This window comes from Oryx dammah, unplaced genomic scaffold (genome assembly GCF_014754425.2).
Source record: "Oryx dammah isolate SB20612 unplaced genomic scaffold, SCBI_Odam_1.1 HiC_scaffold_19, whole genome shotgun sequence".
In the NCBI taxonomy this organism is placed as follows: domain Eukaryota; kingdom Metazoa; phylum Chordata; class Mammalia; order Artiodactyla; family Bovidae; genus Oryx; species Oryx dammah.
The window spans coordinates 54424602-54444127 of NW_024070203.1; the positions used below are offsets into that span (position 1 = coordinate 54424602).

The 19526-nt window shown below is 38.9% G+C and overlaps 1 long non-coding RNA gene across 1 annotated transcript in view; it reads right to left on the reverse strand.

Moving 5' to 3' along the window:
* Positions 1–5914: 5914 nt before the first annotated feature.
* LOC120878988 overlaps positions 5915–19526 on the reverse strand; it is a 114992-nt gene continuing 101380 nt past the window's right edge. The window contains exon 2 of the long non-coding RNA XR_005724683.1: positions 5915–5996. This is a non-coding gene — a long non-coding RNA (uncharacterized LOC120878988). The remainder of the gene's footprint in view (positions 5997–19526) is intronic.

The following is a 19526-nucleotide window of genomic DNA, read 5'->3' on the forward strand; positions in this document are numbered from 1 at the left end:
CTTTGTATACAAGTATTCCTTTCAATTGATCAATCTAGTCTTTACAGTTCAGACAAGATTTCAATCAATTAGGTCTTTGAAAACACCTTTTCCTATTTCATTTGCTGAATTCTCTACTTCAAAGACTTGTACTTCTATGCTGGATTGCCCTTGTGTCCATTGGTGGAATATTATATATTATTTTCTAGAGCTAATTTAATCTTTAACATTTTTTTCTGTATTCAGTGTGATCGATATTGTCCCTTAAACTATTTTAGATATTACCAGATTAAAAATCAAAAATACTGGAGCAGACTTCCCTCCATTGGGAAGATGGATTCTTAACCATGGGACCACTATGGAAGTCTGAGCACCACACCTAGAGAGTAGCCCCTGCTTGCTGCAGCTAGAGAAAGTCCACTCACAGAAGTGAAGGAAGACCCAACACAGCCATAAATAAATAAGTAAATACAATTAAAAAAAAATACTGAGTCTCAGCACTTCCTGCACGTGTCTAAAATGATTTATTTTCTGGAAGGGGCAAGAAAACCTACTTTTAATTAAAAACAAAGAAACAAAAATTTCTCAGGTAGTTTGATTCAGACTGGAAATCACTGGCATTTAACCACTCTTTCCTGTGTCCTCAAAGCCAGGGAACTTCTCAATTCAGTTCAGTTCAGTCGCTCAGTCATGTCTGATTCTTTGCGACCACATGGACTGCAGCACACCAGGCTTCCCTGTCCATCATCAACTCCCAGAGCTTGCTCAAACTCATGTCCATCGAGTTGGTGATGCCATCCAACAACCTCATCCTCTGTCATCCCCTTCTCCTGCCTTCAATCTTTCCCAGCATTAGGGTCTTTTCCAAGGAGTCAGTTCTTCGCATCAGGTGGCCAAAGTATTGGAGTTTCAGCTTCAACATCAGTCCTTCCGATGAATATGCAGGACTGATTTCCTTTAGGATTGACTGGTTTGATCTCCTTGCAATCCAAGGGACTCCCAAGAGTCTTCTCCAACACCACAGTTTGAAATCATCAATTCTTTGGTGCTCAGTTTTCTTTACAGTCCAACTCTCACATTCATACACGACTACTGGAAAACCATAGCTTTGACTAGACAGATCTTTGTCTGCAAAGTAATGCCTCTGCTTTTTAATATACTGTCTAGGTTGAACATAGCTTTTCTTCTAAGAAGCAAGCATCTTTTAATTTCATGGCTGCAGTCACCATCTGCAATGATTTTGGAGTCTAAGAAAATAGTCTGACACTGTTTCCATTGTTTCTCCATCTATTTGCCATGAGCTGATGGGACCGGATGCCATGATCTTCATTTTTGAATGTTGAGTTTTAAGCCAGCTTTTTCACTCTCCTCTTTCACTTTCATCAAGAGGCTCTTTAGCTCCTCTTCACTTTCTGCCATAAGGGTGGTGTCATCTGTGTATCTGAGATTATTGATATTTCTCCCAGCAATTTTGATTCCAGCTTGTGCTTCATCCAGCCTGGCATTTCACATGATATACTTTACATATAAGTTAAATAAGCAGGGTGACAGTATACAGCCTTAACATATTCATTTCCCAATTCGGAACCAGTCCATTGTTCCATGTTCAGTTATAACCACTGCTTCTTGAACAGTTAGAGTTTACTGGGAACTCCTTGGTGCCTCCTCAGTTAGCTCCTTATCAATATATCAGCACCAGCCATGGTACAGTCACCATACAATCAGGTCAGCTAAAAGTCAGACAGTGTCATGGCCAGAGAACTCTCATATGTGAATATCTGAGAGGAATAATAAGGGATACTCAACACATGGACTTGGTCCAGAATTACACGGCTGAAGGCTCTAGGAGAAACATCTTCATAATTTTGCTGAGGCCATATTTTCTGATCCTTATTGTTATCTATTAATACCATGAACTGAAGTCATAGAGATGTCAGGATCATCTTTTCCTCCTTTTTAAAAATATTTCTCTAAAATTCCAAATAAAGGAAAAGCCTAGGGTATTCAGTCATACCAGTTGTTGATTCAAAAGTTAAAAGCACTGCAGAGAAATTTTTTCCCAGTGCTCTGAACTCTTATGTTTATAGATATCACAAAATAGATAAGAGGTCAGATAGGAAGAACATTGCTGGGACAGTGCTCTGTTTGGCCAGGATTGCTTATTACCTGAGGTGACAAAAGGCCTGGGGTCAGGCCCATTTTATACTTTTGCCTGACCCTTCAGGACACTTGTTTTCTTTCTTCTTTGATTGGACGTGCTCAGCTATATGATTCATGTGATTTAGCTGAGGCTATAAACACAGCCTACTCACATCATTCCCCAACATGTCATCCTTCGAAGCTACAGAGACACCTCTGCCCTGGGAAATACATGGCAGTCCTCTGCCTCCACCCTGATAAGAAGAATTACAGGATGACCAGTGCCTGTAATCTCTCACTGAGTCAACATGCTTTTGACTTTCTGAAGTTTAATTTCTCTTGATAAGAAAGTTTCTGTATCTCACATAACCTAATGTCAACATTGCCCTAGAGACAGTAGATTTAGAGAAAGAAGTAAAATCAGAATTACAGAAACTCTGATTTTTGCCAGTTACCCAAGAGCACCTTATTCACCTGTCTGATAGTTTTCACCATTTTTAAGAGTTTGTTTTCGCTTAGCCTCTGGATTCTCATTTTGATATCATTGGAACCAGTGCTGTATGCTGAGGGCTACATCAGTCTTTGTTCTTAGTTACTATTTCCTCCCCAGGCAAGAGATGCTGAAGGTCAGAGTTGGCACAGAAGCAATAGTTATGAATAGAAGACATAATAGAGAGACATATAGAAGTGAAAAGCATTTGGACTTGAGAGAGCTGATGGGGGAAGAAAGGTCAGATGTGATTTCAGGTTAAGTGACAGCATAGATCATGTGTCTCTAACTGAAAATAAAAACCTGGAAGAACAGGTATTAAAGGAAGATGGAACTTTAAGCTCAGTCTTGTATGGATTTTAGGTACCTGAGGAACATCCCAGTAGAACTGTTTACTGGAAATTTTATATGTTAGGGTCTTAAATTCCAATAACCTTAGAATGTGAATGTGTTTGGAAATGACATCTTTTCAGAGGTAATTAGTGAAGAGGAGGTCATACTAGAGTAGAGTAGACCTTCAATCCGCTATGACTAAAATCATTTTACAAGGGACATATTTGGACATAGACACACACAAGAGATGAACACCTTGTGAAGATGAAGGTAGAGACTGGGTCATTCTTCCAAATAACAAAGAACACCAAAGATTTCTAGAAAGCCACTAGAAGTTAACAAAAAAAATGTGAAAGAGAGTGTCCAGTACAGCTCTCAAAAGGAACCAACTTTTCTGACTATTTGATCTTGGATTTCTAGCTTTCAGAACTGAGAGATGATAAATATCTATTGTTTATGCTATTCAATTTGTGCTTCTTTGTTACAGTAGCCATAGCAAGCTAATACACTCTCCAGCTCATCCTCATCTCTATGTTGAAATCACTGGTAATAAAACAAGCCAATACCAAACCAGGAAGCTCCATGACCTCAAAGGTCATGTTGCTATTGTTTGCCACAGTGCCCCTCAGCACCTAGAACCATGCACAATACATAACAGGTAGTTGATAATTATGTTTTCAGTGATTGGTTAAATTTATTCAACCCATTTGCCAGTGACCATACACATACTATTTTTAACTTCTGCAGCACTTGTGCAAGTTAGACACTGTTAAACTCACTTTGATGACTATAGAAACTATGGTTCAGGAAAAATGATATATGAGACAAAATGATCATAGAGTTTAGAGATAAAATGCTCTCAGATTGAGACCTGTCCCTGTCATTCAGTCATGGCATGACTCTAAGCAATTGGTTTAAATGGTGTGATCTGTAAAACAAGGATGTTAATACTGCAGATGGTGACTGCAGCCATGAAATTAAAAGACACTTACTCCTTGGAAGGAAAGTTATGACCAACCTAGACAGCATATTAAAAAGCAGAAACATTCCTTTGCCAACAAAGGTCCGTCTCGTCAAGGCTATGGTTTTCCCAATAGTCATGTATGGATGTGAGAGTTGGACTATAAAGAAAGCTGAGCACAGAAGGATTGATGCTTTTGAACTGTGGTGTTGGAGAACACTCTTGAGAGTCCCTTGGACTGCAAGGAGATCCAACCAGTCCATCCTAAAGGAGATCAGTCCTGGGTGTTCATTGGAAGGACTGATGCTGAAGCTGAAACTCCAATACTTTGGCCACCTCATGAGAAGAGCTGACTCACTTGAAAAGACCCTGATGCTGGGAAAGATTGAGGGCAGGAGGAGAAGGGGATGACAGAAGATGAGATGATTGGATGGCATCACTGACAATGGACACGAGTTTGAGTAGACTCTGGGAGTTGGTGATGGACAGGGAGGCCTGGCATACTGTGGTCCATGGCGTTGTGAAGAGTTGGACACGACTGAGTGTCTGAACTGAACTGAATTGAACTGAACTGAATAATACATACTTCAAAGGGTCATGAGGATGAAATGAAATACCATACAAGAAACCACATAGAGCAGATGACACACAAAATTTTTTTTTTTTGCTAGTGTTCTAGGAAAAGCACTTAACATAAGCACCTCCCTCTTAATTTCTGCAGAGTACCATACAGTATTATTAATAATAGGTGCAGTATTGTACAACAGAACTCTAGAACTCTTTCATCTTCCTTAACTGAAACTTTATATATCTTAAATAAACAACTTTCCCCTCCTCTCTTTAGCTCCTAGCAACCATCATTCTACTCCCTGCTTCTATGAGTTTGACTATTTTGGAGACTTCATATAAGTGGAATCATGTAGTATTTGTCCTTCTGTGATTGCTTTATTTCGATTAGCATAATGTCTTCCAAGTCTATCCATGTTGTTGCAAATGGCAGTATTTCCTTCATTTTTAAAGCTGAGTAACATTCTACTGTATGTATAGACCACATTTTCTTTTATTACCCAAAGTCAGACATTTTGCTAAACAGCTGAGTCAAAGCTCTGATGTATTGATTCCAAGCCTCTATTATTCTCTTTAGAGCAAGCCACAAAGCTGAGTGTATCTTGTCTATTCTTTACCAAATGAACAACCTCTAGAAATTAAAACTCCATTTGTATTGGTGAGGACTTAAACTTTCCACCCTCTCTCTGAGAGGACTTCACATGACTGAGAGCTCTTTGTTGGAAGCAGAGAGCTTCAGCCTGGGAGGAATACACCACAGAAAACGAAATGAGTTATCAGCAGCTAGGTAGGACCAAGTGACCAACATGCATGTATTGCAAAGTGTGATGAATGGGCCCAGAAGGTCCACAGAGGCCCATCTCTTCGAAGAGGCAGCTCAGCCAAGAGCACAGAGCCTTCAACTTTCTCCAAAACTGTTGTTCCAGGCCTTACTACAATGGAAGAATGAAGTTTATTGGCATGTTGCTACTTTCACACCAAAAAATCACCATAACATTTTCAGTTTTGCCTATTTATTTTTATGCCAAGAAGCACCAGTTGAAATACATTAGCGACCAATCATCACCCAGCATCCTTCTCATTTATTGCCAAGAATTTTCTCATTAAAGATGACTAAGATCAATATTCCAGTTCTTGGATGCAAACTGGTACAGAGACTGTCATGAGTCATACTCAAGCTCAGCAGGTCAAGAGAATGCGATCTGCTTTCTTTATTTGTTTAAATCAAGCATAACATTTGAAATTCAAAGCATACATTAAATTATTTTCTCTTAAACATATTTGAGCTAAAGTGTATTTAAGGGAGGTTCATTTAACAGATTAAGTATTTAATTGTGCCTCTTCCTTTTCTCTTTAACATATGTTTATGCCCAAGGAGGGTAGTATATCAATTCAGTACATGCAATAATCCAGCCAGAAGAAAAGAAAAGATCATTCCATACTTACATGATGCTTTCTTTGCATACCAAGAAATGAAATTCTCTTTCCAAACTGCTCTGTTTCATTTGGTGACCAAAATAGAGCTCCCTGAAACAATGGAAAATGAACTCACATAGAGTGTTGAGAACCTGCTGTTAATCAATGCTTTCTCCCAGAATGTGAAAAACACGCACACATCATTCCCTTTTCCTTTCTGCCCTTAGCCCTCCTCCCTCTTGCATTTTAATGAGGTTCACTGTTACTATTTCCATTATCCTGATTTTGGGATTTCACAGGCAGAAGATGAATGGCTGTGCAATCCTGGCCTCCTTGGTTCGTGACAGATACTGGGTTATAATAAACTCCACAAGGAAAATGCTCATTGAATTTTAGCAAATATTTTATGCAAAAATTATTACAACCTTGCTGATGCTGAGAAGAAACACTATAACAGCACTATAGTTAATGCTCCTTCTGGATCCAGACTCCCAAAATGCAAACATAGATAATTGATAACAAGTTTGGATATAAAAAAAAAAAAAACTCAGCAGTAAGGGAACATCTGCAGTGTTATATGCTAGGGGAGGCTATTAATAGACTCTTACCGGCTTCTGCCTGAGGAATGAAGAAAGAAGTTAAATCTTGTATATCTATAGAAGCTTCCTTTTTAAAATGCCTTTCTCTGTCTCTCTGTATGTGTGTGCCTGTATTTGTATAATTCCAGTAGTTTTTTTTTCTCATAAATAGCAAGTCAGGCTTTTGAGTTATATAAAAGCAGTGACACTGAAGAAAAATATATTTATTCATTCACTCAACTCTAACTCATATGTCCCCAACCGTCACCAACTTTGGAGAGGAAATCAGCTTACATTGATCTCCCAAATGTTGTTTCTGATCCTGCAGATGCTCATGTGAGAAAAATGCAGTCTTTCCACAGATTCCCTTGTTCAAATGGTTCCAAGCTAGCTCACAAGTGCCTGAGAATCAGGTCTGGTCAGCCTTTTAGCCCACCAGGGACTATATGAATTGTCCCTGAAGGCAGTGTTGACATCCACTGGCCACAGTGATAGTCACATAGAAAATGTGTTGCTTCTATGGTCCCTGGTGAAGAACTCTGTACCTCCAAAATCCGTGAAACAGTCAAGGATGGGACATGGAGTAGAGAGACAGGAGGAGATGGGTCTATGATAAAGTATGTAATGGTTTGTGGTAGCAAAGCAGTCCTCAAAGATGGCTGAATCCTAATCCCTGGAACCTATAAAGAGGTTACCTTACCAGAGAAAGGGGACTTGGCATATGTGATTAAGGTTAAGGATCTTGAGATGAGTGGACTATTCTGGAGCTCATCTAATTGTATGAGTCCTTTAGAGCACAGAATCTTTCTCAGCCAAGGTCAGAGTCAAAGTGAGATATGACAAAGGCAGAAAGATCAAAGGCATATCACGTTGCTGGTTTTGAAGCTAGAAGAAGGCTATGAGCCAAAATATGCAAGCATCTTCAGAAGCTGGAGGAAGCAAGGAAACAGATTCTCCTCCAGAAGGAAAGGCAACCCTCCCAACACCTTGATTTTCACTCAGTGACACCTGTGTTTAATTTCTGGCTTACAAAATTGTAAGTGCTGCTTACAAATCTGACTCTATGATATGATCATTTGTTATGGCAGCAATTGAAAACAAATACAGAGTTATCCTGGTTTAGCAGTCTGGCTCTTTTCTTCTGTCATTATCACAGACTTTCACTTTCACTTTCCACTTTCATGTATTGGAGAAGGAAACCCACTCCAGTGTTCTTGCCTGGAGAATCCCAGGGACAGCAGAGCCTGGTGGGCTGCCATCTCTGGGGTCGCGCAGAGTCGGACACGACCGAAGCGACTTAGCAGCAGCAGCAGCAGTGCCTTCAATCAGGCTACTGCCTCCTGTTGGCAATGGGCTCACTCGTCAGAGGTCAGACCAAACCCAGATGGAGAGGGACATTGGCTTCCATCACATAAGCTCAGACAGAGACAGCTCTTTCTAGTCACTCATCCTGTGGCACAAACTCATCAACAAGTTCCTGACTGTCGGAAGTAGCAAATTCCTGATTTCAACACTGCTTTTTAACCTTCGCTTTTAATCCTGAAATCAATCTTCAAGTCAAATTCTGTATGCTCAGCTTCTTCACAGCATCTGTGACCTGAACTTCTGTGATACTTTTACCACTAGAATACTGTGGGGATTATATGGTGCCACTTCCGGCCATAACCCTTTAACTCTCCCTGCTTGTTAATCAGCAACACGTAACCAGACTAGAAGCATCTGCCCAAGCACCTCCCTCAGTTACTTCTAATCTAGTGTTTCGAAGTCATGTTAAACATATAGGCACATAATTGTAGGGTTTCTCCAAGAGGAAAGCAGTATGTCCAGGCTTTATCTAGGCAGTGACCCACCAGCAGCTAGGCCCCCAGAGTACCCAAACATGCATGGACATTTCTCCTATCCCTGGTTTTTAATCTAAGAGTATTTGAACACTAGCATTTGAATTTTTTCTCTCTCTTTCTTTCTGTCTTCTTTCTCTAACACACAACACACGAGTTAGCGCATCTGTTTCCACTGATCAGGTCCACTGGATGGTTACTGTGCTTTCACTTTACAGTTTGCATAACCTTATATACAGCATTGGGAGAAGGCAATGGCAACCCACTCTAGTACTCTTGCCTGGAGAATCCCCATGGACAAAGAAGCCTAGTAGGCTATTGTCCATAGGGTCACAAAGAGTCGGACATGACTGAGCAACTAAGTACACACACACGTGCAATAATAAGTAAAATAATAAAGTAAAATGTGAGTGGTGAGAAACAATTATAATTCAAAAGGTCTTTTTCTGAAAAAGAATATAGTAATTGTACCTGTTCCTGTCTCTGCCACATCTCCTTACTTTATATATGTGTCCAACTCTTGGCGACCCCATGGACTGTAGCCTATCAAGCTCCTCCGTCCACGGGATTTTCCCGGTAAGAGTGCTGGAGTGGATTGCCATTTCCTTCTCCAGGGGATCTTCCCGACCCAGGAATAGAACCTGGGTCTCCCGCATTGCAGGCAGATGCTTTGCTGTCTGAGCCATCAGGGAAGCCCCATATATATATTGTATTTATATAATTTATTTATTTCTGTATTTGGTTGTGCCAGGTCTTAGATGTGGCACTCAGGATCTTCGATCTTGGTTACACCGTGCAGAATCTGCTAACTGTGTCATGCAGGAGCTTTAGTTGTGGCATGCAAATCCTTAGTTGCAGCCCATGGGATCTAGTTCCCTTACTGGAGATCAAATCCAGGTTCCCTGCATTGGGAGAGTGGAGTCTTAGCCACTGGACCACCCGAGAGGTCCCCACATCTCCTTACTTTTCATGACAACCATATGAAAGGAGCAATTACAACTATCTATAAATTTTCAGGAAGGAAACTGATATCCACATGTATTAACTCACTGAAAGTCTCATATTAGTAACGTTGAACCAGGTTCTCAACCTTGGTTCTCATCACTCATTTCTATAATTCTTTCTACTCTTTCATTCCTCTTGACCTGGTTCCACCCGAAGGTGAGATAGCCATTTATCTAGACAAGCATCTTGATTAGATTCATGATCCTTTCATTTAAAAAAATAAATCTTAAACCTATATTAAATAAATGAAATTGCTCTTAATCAGGACATAGAATAACAGCATTACAAATCCTTGCAACGACTACAACCTTGAACTCTTGCAATCCCAGCCTTATCAGCTGCCAAGCAAGCAGATATGCTATTCATGAAATAATTTTTATTTTATGACCCTGCCCATCAGCTACCAGGGATGCTTGAATTTAAGCAGTATTATTTTTGTTGTTGTTGTTGTCTTAGTTGCTTTAACTCAACATTAAAGGACCAAAGAAGAAATAGCTCTGTGAAAGTTTATATTTAACCTCATGTCAGATGCTCTGACGAACAGCCTTATTAGATCCCAGAAGACAAATTTCAGAATTTGGAAATGCTGTGCTCCTTCTAAATATTACCTAGTTTTTCAACTTTTGGAGACTCTAAATCTCATAAACAACTATGTTTCCCACGCTGCTTTGGCCTTTAAGGAAGTTTTAAATCAAATTTGCAGGCAAGTTTCAGGATCATAGGGTATGTTTGGCTGTGTCACAATTTTAGTCTTTTATCACAGTAGTTTTTCTTTTATCATCTTCATTTTTCCCCTTCATCTTGCCTACATCATTTATTTATTTCTGTGTTTTAGTTGTATGCATTTTAATAATCTTAAAACATCTTATGGAACTTGGTGGTTAAAAGAGATAAGATAAATTTCTGGTTTTGTAAAGTCAATTTAATAATCAAATCATATAGCTTTTTACATTTCTCTCTTAATACTAACATAAAGCTTGTATAATCCTAAAATGATATGATTGCTATTTGGGGAGTTATCCTTTATGAATGCCCACTGATCCAGCTGAGATATAAAAGAGGTTTAGGGGAAAAAAGAAAAAAAAAGAGGTTTAAGGAAAATTCTGCAAGATAAAGATTGCTGGAAAGAATTGCACTATCTCATATTATGTAGGTTGTGCTTCAAGTGTGTAGAGGGTTGAAGTTTTATTTTGAACTGGGATTATAGATATAGCCTTTGGAGTTGATTAATGTGAGTCAAGTCACAAATTCCACACCCTCCCCCTGCTTACTGTATGCCTAAACTGTAATCTACTCTCTGCTTGCATTTCTGTTTTCACTATTAAAAATATTAAGTTGTTTGGATGATTAAGTAAGATAATGCATGCAAAGCATTTAGCACAGTGCCTGGCATAGAGTAAGTTGACAAATGAAAGCTATTATTGTTATTATCATTAGTATGGTTGCTTTCACAAAATAATAAATGTTAGTTATTGTTGTTAGTACTATTATTATCTCAGAACATAAGAGTGGCCCACAGGGACACCTGAAATCAAGGATAACTTTAGTCAGAGGTAGAATGAATCTACTCTAATGTCACACAATTATGTGATAGAACTCCAGATTTTTCATGTAGGTAAATTAAAGAAGCAGAACCTTTTGAGGGCAAGACTTATCAAACACCTACCAGAATCATGGTATAACTTTAAATTAGCTTCTATAACATGTATACATTTGAAAGCATCCTTAGAAACCCCTCAGGATCAATTAGCTTCAAAGTGAACCCCCGTACAACTAAGTGGTTTAACTTGTTGGATAGAGTTATTTAGTTTGCTATCTGCTGACAAAACAATTGTGCCAAAAATGATTTTAGCTTTGGCACACATCAAACTTAAAAACCCTTCTTAATTACCATCCATCAGTTGAACTGCTTCTGGAGAATATTAGAGGAACATGTGTAAAGAACATTGTATTTGTTTTTCTATTTATCAGTCTATTTATCTAAGTGAAAGTGAAAGTCACTCAGTCGTGTCCAACTCTCTGCCTCCCCGTGGACTATACAGTCCATGGAATTCTCCAGGCCAGAATACTGAAGTGGGTAACCATTCCCTTCTCCAGAGGATCTTCCCAATCCAGGGATCAAACCCAAGTCTCCCACATTGCAGGCAGATTCTTGACCAACTGAGCCACAAGGGAAGCCCCAAAATGCTGGAGTGGGTAGCCTACCCTTCTCCAGCAGATCTCGACCCAGGAATCGAACCAAGGTCTCCTGCACTGTAGGCAGATTCTCTACCAACTAAGCTATCAAGGAAGCCCCTATTTAGCTCTTCATTTATTTATAGTTTGTTTTTGTTTTTTTTTTTACTTAAATGAATTTTTAAAAAGTGAGAAATTACAGGTCTGGTTTTCAGTTTAGGAATATATTTTTCCCAGAGAAGCAAGAGTTCCAAAACATTGCAAGTCAATTTTGCCATATGTGAAAATATCTTGACACTATTCTTCTTAGGGCAAATGTCATTTCCCAAATCTTTCTCAGTCCTAAATGTAACCGATGTTTATTAAAAGAAATTAATTTCAGCCAATATGACACATGTATTTTCATGCATATGATTTTTACACTTAACCGATGGTTTCATTCACAGTAGGGACTCTTCCTTCCTGTTCTGTTCACTTCTGAATGGCCAGTACCTAGAATGGCCTTATACATGGTGGGCAACTATTCATTGAATGAATAAATGAATGAATAGACACATTAGCACTTCAACCTGAGAAAACAATAAATAATACTTATAATCACAGTTCTGACTAACAATACTTTCAGTAGACTATGATGAGATCCCTTCTGTGGACAGTTAAATAAACAGCAAAATTGGATGTAAGGCTGTATGACTCATTTCCATATTTTCCAAAGTGACATTGTCAATGATATCACTGTTTCCAAAATTACAGGTATCATGAACTTGGCATATCTAGAACAAATATTCACTTAACAAATCTAAAATATTCCTTTTTAGACCTTAAAATGATAAACTATGAAATTATCTTTCTTAGGTTTAATGTCACTGTCAATCAAATATTTATTTTTGAATCCTTGTTTTCTTACCCTTATAATAGTTTAGTACATTTCTAGATTTTTTTAAAAACCTAGATAGATTTAAGTGATTCTAATGATTTAAATTCATTTTGCAAACATTCCCCAGCTTTGTGACTTAAAGAAATGTTTAATGTGTCATTTTTAAAGACATGCTATTAACTAAGCTGAAATATTCTCAACACACTTCATTATGTACAAAAGCTCCAAAACTGTTCTGAATAAAAATGACTTGCTAAGATTTAGTAATACATTATCTTATATTTACATATTTCTTTAATAGATTTACATATAACTATCAAATAATTGTTCTGACTATGCTTAGAATTTAAAATTTTACTTCTCTTTAAGATAATAGAAAATAATTTCTGCAGTAATTCTCTTCGTATTTGTCTTATCTGATTATATGCATGCATGGTTGACATTTGAAGAATATTAATCATACTTTTAAAGAGCAAAAAACAGATTCTTTTTCATATCAGATATTACTGATGACTTCTGCATAAGTATGGAAAAGAATGATTTTTCCTCAAATTTGCCACACAAGATATTCAATGTTTTATTTCCAATCAAAATACTAAGTACAATCCCCTCGGCAATGCTAGAAAAGTGCCATTGCTTTTACAGATGTTTCATATAAATTCTGCTTTAAAAAATGATGATGGCTGCTGATATTGGTCAAGATCCACCCAACCTGGTTCTTCAACAAGGCAAATGATTCTGACTTTCCAAAATGTTAACACCCACAAAATAAGTGATATTGGAATTCCATGTATTCCAGTTGGTTACACTGGGAATGTATGCCAACATGCAAGTAGAATAGAATCTGTAGAACTCTCTCCATGCTTACACGAGGACCACAAATCACCACTTAATATGTATGTTCTCATAAAGATAAGCATGAGAAGAGGCATCTGAGTTCCCATGTGTGTCTGAATCTGAGTTTCCAAATCACCAAATGTCATAAGGCAATTTATTTTCTTTATCTTTGCAGACATTTATGATCACCTCTGCCTGGAGAAGGCAATGGCAACCCACTCCAGTACTCTTGCCTGGAAAATCCCATGGACGGAGGAGCCTGGTGGGCTGCAGTCCATGGCGTCGTGAAGAGTCAGACACGACTGAGTGACTTCATTTTCACTTTTCACTTTCATGCATTGGAGAAGGAAACAGCAGCTCACTCCAGTGTTCTTGCCTGGAGAATCCCGGGGACGGGGGAGCCTGGTGGGCTGCCGTCTATGGGGTCGTGCAGAGTAGCAGCAGCAGCAGCTGCCTATGAGGAGTATGCTACACAGCAGCTTGCAACCTCGTTTTTAAAAACAAAGTAACTGTTTGCACAGAGCTAGATTCACTAGCGGAAAAAAAAGAGAGGCTTTTATGGAAAAAAAAACGACTTATGTGGCAAAATTTAATTTTCAAAGGTAAATGTATTAAGCTTTTCTGTAAAGCCTCTGAGAAAACAATACTTGTCTGCCCCAATTCAGGTATGTCATAAGCATTCCTGGCACATTGGCTAATAACAGAGTGATTACAGAACTTCTTTCTAAATAGAAAAAAGCAAATCCCAATAGCTAAAAAAGCTTACATTTTAAAAATAAATACTTGAGCAAATTTTCTCAATATATCATTAAATATTCAAAATTAATTAACAAATAAATTTTTTGCTTTAAAATTGATATAGATTTAAGTCCAAGCTTTCTCAGAGCCTTGCCATTTGATGGTTCTAATAACTTAAGAGGCTTCCCTGGTGGCTCAGACAGTAAAGCGTCTGCCTGCAATGTGGGAGACCTGGATTCAGTCCCTGGGTTGGGAAGATCCCCTGGAGAAGGAAATGGCAACTCACTCCAGTACTCTTGTCTGGAATATCCCATGGACAGAGGAGTTTAGTAGGCTACTGTCCATGGGGTTTCAAAGTTGGATATGACTGAGCGACTTCATTTCACTGGTACTTCAGCTGGTAAAGAATCTACCTGCAGTGCAGAAGGGAGAAGGCAATGGCACCCCACTCCAGTACTATTGCCTGGAAAATCCCGTGGACGGAGGAGCTTGGTAGGCTGCAGTCCGTGGGGTCGCTAAGAGTCGGGCACGACTGAGCGACTTCACTTTCACTTTTCACTTTCATGCATTGGAGAAGGAAATGGCAACCCACTCCAGTATTCTTGCCTGGAGAATCCCAGGGACAGAGGAGCCTAGTGGGCTGCCGTCTATGGGGTCGCACAGAGTCGGACAGTACTGAAGCGACTTAGCAGCAGCAGCAGCAACAGCAGCAGTGCAGAAGACGCCGGTTCCATTCCTGGGTCAGGAAGATCTGCTGGAGAAGGGATAGGCTACCCACTCCAGTATACCTGGGCTTCCCTGGTGGTTCAGCTGATAATGAATCTGCCTGCAATGCAGGAAACCTGGGCTAGATCCTTGGGTTGGGAAGATCCCCTGGAGGAGGGAACCACTACCCACTTCAGTATTCTGGCCTGGAGAATTCCATGGACTGTATAGTCCATGATGTCGCAAAGAGTTGGCCACTACTGAATGACTTTCACTTTCAATAACTTCAGACTCACCTGTGTTTCTCCAAAAGTTTTGTTTGGGCCTCGTGATATATGGAACATCTTTCTCCCTGTCTAATTTTTGTTATTTCTGAAATTAAAATTTAGAAACGAGCTTACATAATTCTGTGTCTATTTTTAGGCTATTAATTCAACATTGATACAGAAGAGAAGCTCTGATAAAGAAGAGAAATATTTTTTCTACAACAGGCATGTCCTGCTTTAGTCCCTTCAGCAATAAATCCTTCCTCTGCCCCATGCTTTGATGTTGTCATCTGCTTTGATGGCTTTGCCCTACATGTACACCGAGGCATTTCCTAGTGAAGTGTTCTGAGTCATTAGTGGCATGTGAATTTTCACTGGATTAACAACTCCAATGGAGTTTAATTCTTTTATAAGAAAATAATGTTCTCCACCCCGAATTGCTCTGCTAATGGCTGCAGTAGCTTAATGATCGGCATCATGTTCATTATCACTGCCATAACTGAACACCAGTGGTGTACCAGCAGCAAACCAGTGGAAGACTGTAATATGACATCACCATTTCTAGCATAAATCAATCAGATCACCAGAGGCTGGGAAGGAAGGTGAAGAGTATTCTTGGAAAATGTTCAAAAGCCAATCATGATCACTAATGCTCTAACTTACAGCATCTGCTGTCTGCTTGCTGTCTCATTTAAATGACCCATGCTTCCTTTTCAAAGTCAATGCTGGAAGGATTTCAAATGCAGACAACATTTAACAGGAAGGAAGACATAAACAAAACACAAATGGGTACTTGGCATCCTCAATGCCCAAGCATATGGGTCAGAGTTCGTTAGGGTATTTAATCCAGCTATGCAAACTGGTTTATACCTAGGGTCTGAAATAATCTGAGCCTGAAGAAACTTGGACAATGGCTCCAAACAATACCTTGTTTAAAGTCTCTGGAATGTGAGTGTCAGTTCCAGTTCAAGGACTTTGCATTCACTGTTCTCTTTGCCTAGAAAGCTTTTCCCCAGAAATACTGACTTATAATCTGAGTATCAATCCAAATCTAGCATTTCTCAAGAGATGTTAGCATTGAATTAACTTTCCCATGCATTTGTCTCTTTTATTTTCTCTATAACATTTATTACTAAAAGAAATTATTATCAATCTTAATTCTTAATTATTATCAGTCTCCTCCCCACCAAGATGGACACTCTATGAGAACAAGTACATTTATCTACTTTGTTCATCAGTGTTTTCCCCTGTGTTCTGAAGAATGCCTTGACAGAAAGGAGGCGCTAAATATAAGTCCATGTAGGAAAAAGCAAATGAAAAGAAATGAGTATCTAAGGACAAAATATTCAGTTACTCCAAGCTTAGCACATAATTGACACTGAGTGAATGAAAGGTAAAGTCATTATCCCTTTAGTTATTACGGGGAAAAGTATATTATTTCAAAATGAAATATGATAATTAACAAAGGGAAAAATTCTAGTCAAACTGATAATATGGTAAAGCTTTTGAATTTTTACCAGCCTGGAAGTTATGGTGATCATTGGTAATTCAGGACTAAGTTGAGCTTACTATGGTAACAGGGTCACACAAGGATTGTCAATCTTTCGCAGAAGGGTTGCTTTTCTTTCGATGCTTGGGAAGGGACAGTGCAGCTTGGTAGTTAGGTATGTGGCTACTAGAATCAGTGGGCAGGGGCTATTCCTGTTCACTAGAAAAATGAAGTTACTTTACCTTCCCAAGTTTCTTCTACTTCATCTGTAATCCTATAGTACCTACCTCATGTCTCAAACTGCTCAGTATGCTATAACAAAATAGAAGAAACATTTCTTTCTCATTGTCTTGAAGGTGGGAAATCCAAGGTCAGGGTGTCAGCATGTTCATATTCAAGGTGAAAGTGAAAATGAAAGTCTCTCAGTCATGTCTGACTCTTTGCGACCCCATGGACTATACAGTCCATGGAATTCTCCAGGCCAGAATACTCTAGTGGGTAGACTTTCCCTTCTCCAGGGGATCTTCCCAACCCAGGAATTGAACCCAAGTCTCCCTCATTGCAGGAGTGAGGGCTCTCTTTCTGGCTTATAGACAGTTATCTTCTGTCCTTACATTGCAGAGAGAGAGATAAAAAATGATTGGAAGCAAATTCTCTGGTATTTTCTTAAAAAGGCAGTAATCTCTTGATGAGGGCCACACCCTCAAGATTTCATCGAAAGCTAATTACCTCCCAGAGGCCTCACCTCTAACACCACTGAATTGGGGGTTAGAGCTTCAACATGTGAATTTTGGAGGAACACAAATAGTCTGTAACGCTTCAGGAATGTGTTGTTGGCTTATGGGAAATAATAAATTTGAAGTGTTTAGGGCACTTATAGTGCATTATAAGCACCCAAGTGTGTTGTGTGCTCATTCGCTCAGTCGTGTCCTACTCTTTTCTACTCCATGGATTGTAGCCCACCAGCCTCCACTGTCCATGGAATTTTCTAGGCAAGAATACTGGAGCTAGTTGCCATTTTCTACTCCAGGTATCCTCCCCACACAGGGATGGAACATGAGTCTCTCATGTCTCCTGAATTGGCAGGCAGATTCTCTACCCGTACACCACCTGAGAAGCCTAAGTGTGTTAGCATCTGTAATTAAAATACATAGCTAATATAAATTTCATCTGTGACTCATAAATACATAATTTCTGAAATATAGTTTGAATAGAGATTTTAGATTTTACATGTGGATTTTATTTCATTTCAGAAAAAAATACACTGATCCCATTACTTTACTCTTTGTTTGAAATTCAGTTCATTTCACACACTGAAATCCAGTACTTTGGTTTACATTTCGTAGCCAAGAGTGATCAGAATTCGGTCCATCTCCCACTTTAGGGTTAAAGCTAGGGTTGATAAATGACAAATGATAAACCAGCTTTGGTCTAAATTTCTGACTACCTGTGAGCTTAATAGGCCAAAAAAAGCTTCTAAAAATAGTTCTTCTGAAACCAATTCATAAGCTTTTCATTAATGGTCCCCAGCAGAAATGGTGTGCAACACAATGCTCTCAGGAACCCCTGGTGATTTTTCAGTGGATGCTCAGGGGTTGACAGGAGGGAAGCAGAATAGCCAAAATTAAGTCCATGTTCTCAACGACAGTTAGAATCTAGGACCTGAGGGGGAAAATGCCACACATAAATATATGCTCCAAACTGAGTGATAAAACTCAGTAAGTATAGGAAGCCATGTACCATATCCTGATATTAAAACATGACTAGAAGAAAGTCACTGCACCTCCCAAAACCTGGGGTTCCTAGACCCAATTTTATAAATATTTAACACTATATAAAAGATAAAATTGAAATGTGAAAACTCAAAAATGGAAAAATAGTAATGAACCGAATTTTGTTTATATAGTTGACCCTTTTTATCCTCTAATTTAACTGATAGCAGACCAAAAATATCCAGAAAAAAAAATTCCAGAAAGTTCCAGAAGGCAAAGCCTGAATTTGCTATACCAAAGCAACTACTTTATAGCATTTACATCGAATTAGGTATCATAAGCAATCAGGATGCTATTTAAAGTATACAGGAGGATATGTATAGGTTATTTGCAAATACTATGTCATTTTATATAAGCAGCTTGAGTATCTGCAGATTGTGATATTCTCAGGGATCCTGGAACTAATCCCATAGACACTGAATGACAACTGTATTTTCTGTCTTTTTTAAATACAGCAGAATGTTACCAAAGAAGCTCTGGGTATGGTGTTATAAGTGAGTTTATCTCCTGTTATTATAGGAAGCATATGATTTGTTAGTGGATGTTTATGACTTTTAACAATGAGAAAAATTAAAATATTATAAAATCTTACATCAACCCTGTAAGTGAAGCAAAACAATGCTTATTTGGAGAATTTTTAAATATGGGTATACTGGATGTGGTCCACTGGAGAAGGGAATGGCAAACCATTTCAGTATTCTTGCCTTGAGAACAGTATGAAAAGGCAAAATGATAGGATATTGAAAGAGGTACTCCACAAGTCAGTAGGTGCCCAATATGCTATGGGAGGTCAGTGGAGAAATAATAACTCCAGAAAGAATGAAGTGATAGAGCCAAAGCAAAAACAATATCCGGCTGTGGATGTGACTGGTGATAGAAGCAAGGTCAGATGCTGTAAGGAGCAATATTGCATAGGAACCTGGAATGTCAGGTCCATGAATCAAGGCAAATTAGAAGTGGTCAAACAGGAGATGGCAAAGGTGAATGTAGACATTCTAGGAATCAGCAAACTAAGATGGATTGGAATGGGTGAATTTAACTCAGATGACCACTATATCTACTACTGCAGGCAGGAATCCCTCAGAAGAAACGGAGTAGCCATCATGGTGAACAAGAGTCCGAAATGCAGTACTTGGATGCAATCTCAAAAACGACAGAATGATCTCTGTTCCTTTCCAAGGCAAACCATTCAATATCACAGTAATCCAAGTCTATGCCCAAACCAGTAATGTTGAAGAAGCTGAAGTTGAAAGGTTCGATGAAGACCTACAAGACCTTTTAGAACTAACACCCAAAAAAGATATCCTTTTCATTTGAGGGGACTGGAATACAAAAGTAGGAAGTCAAGAAACACCTGGAGT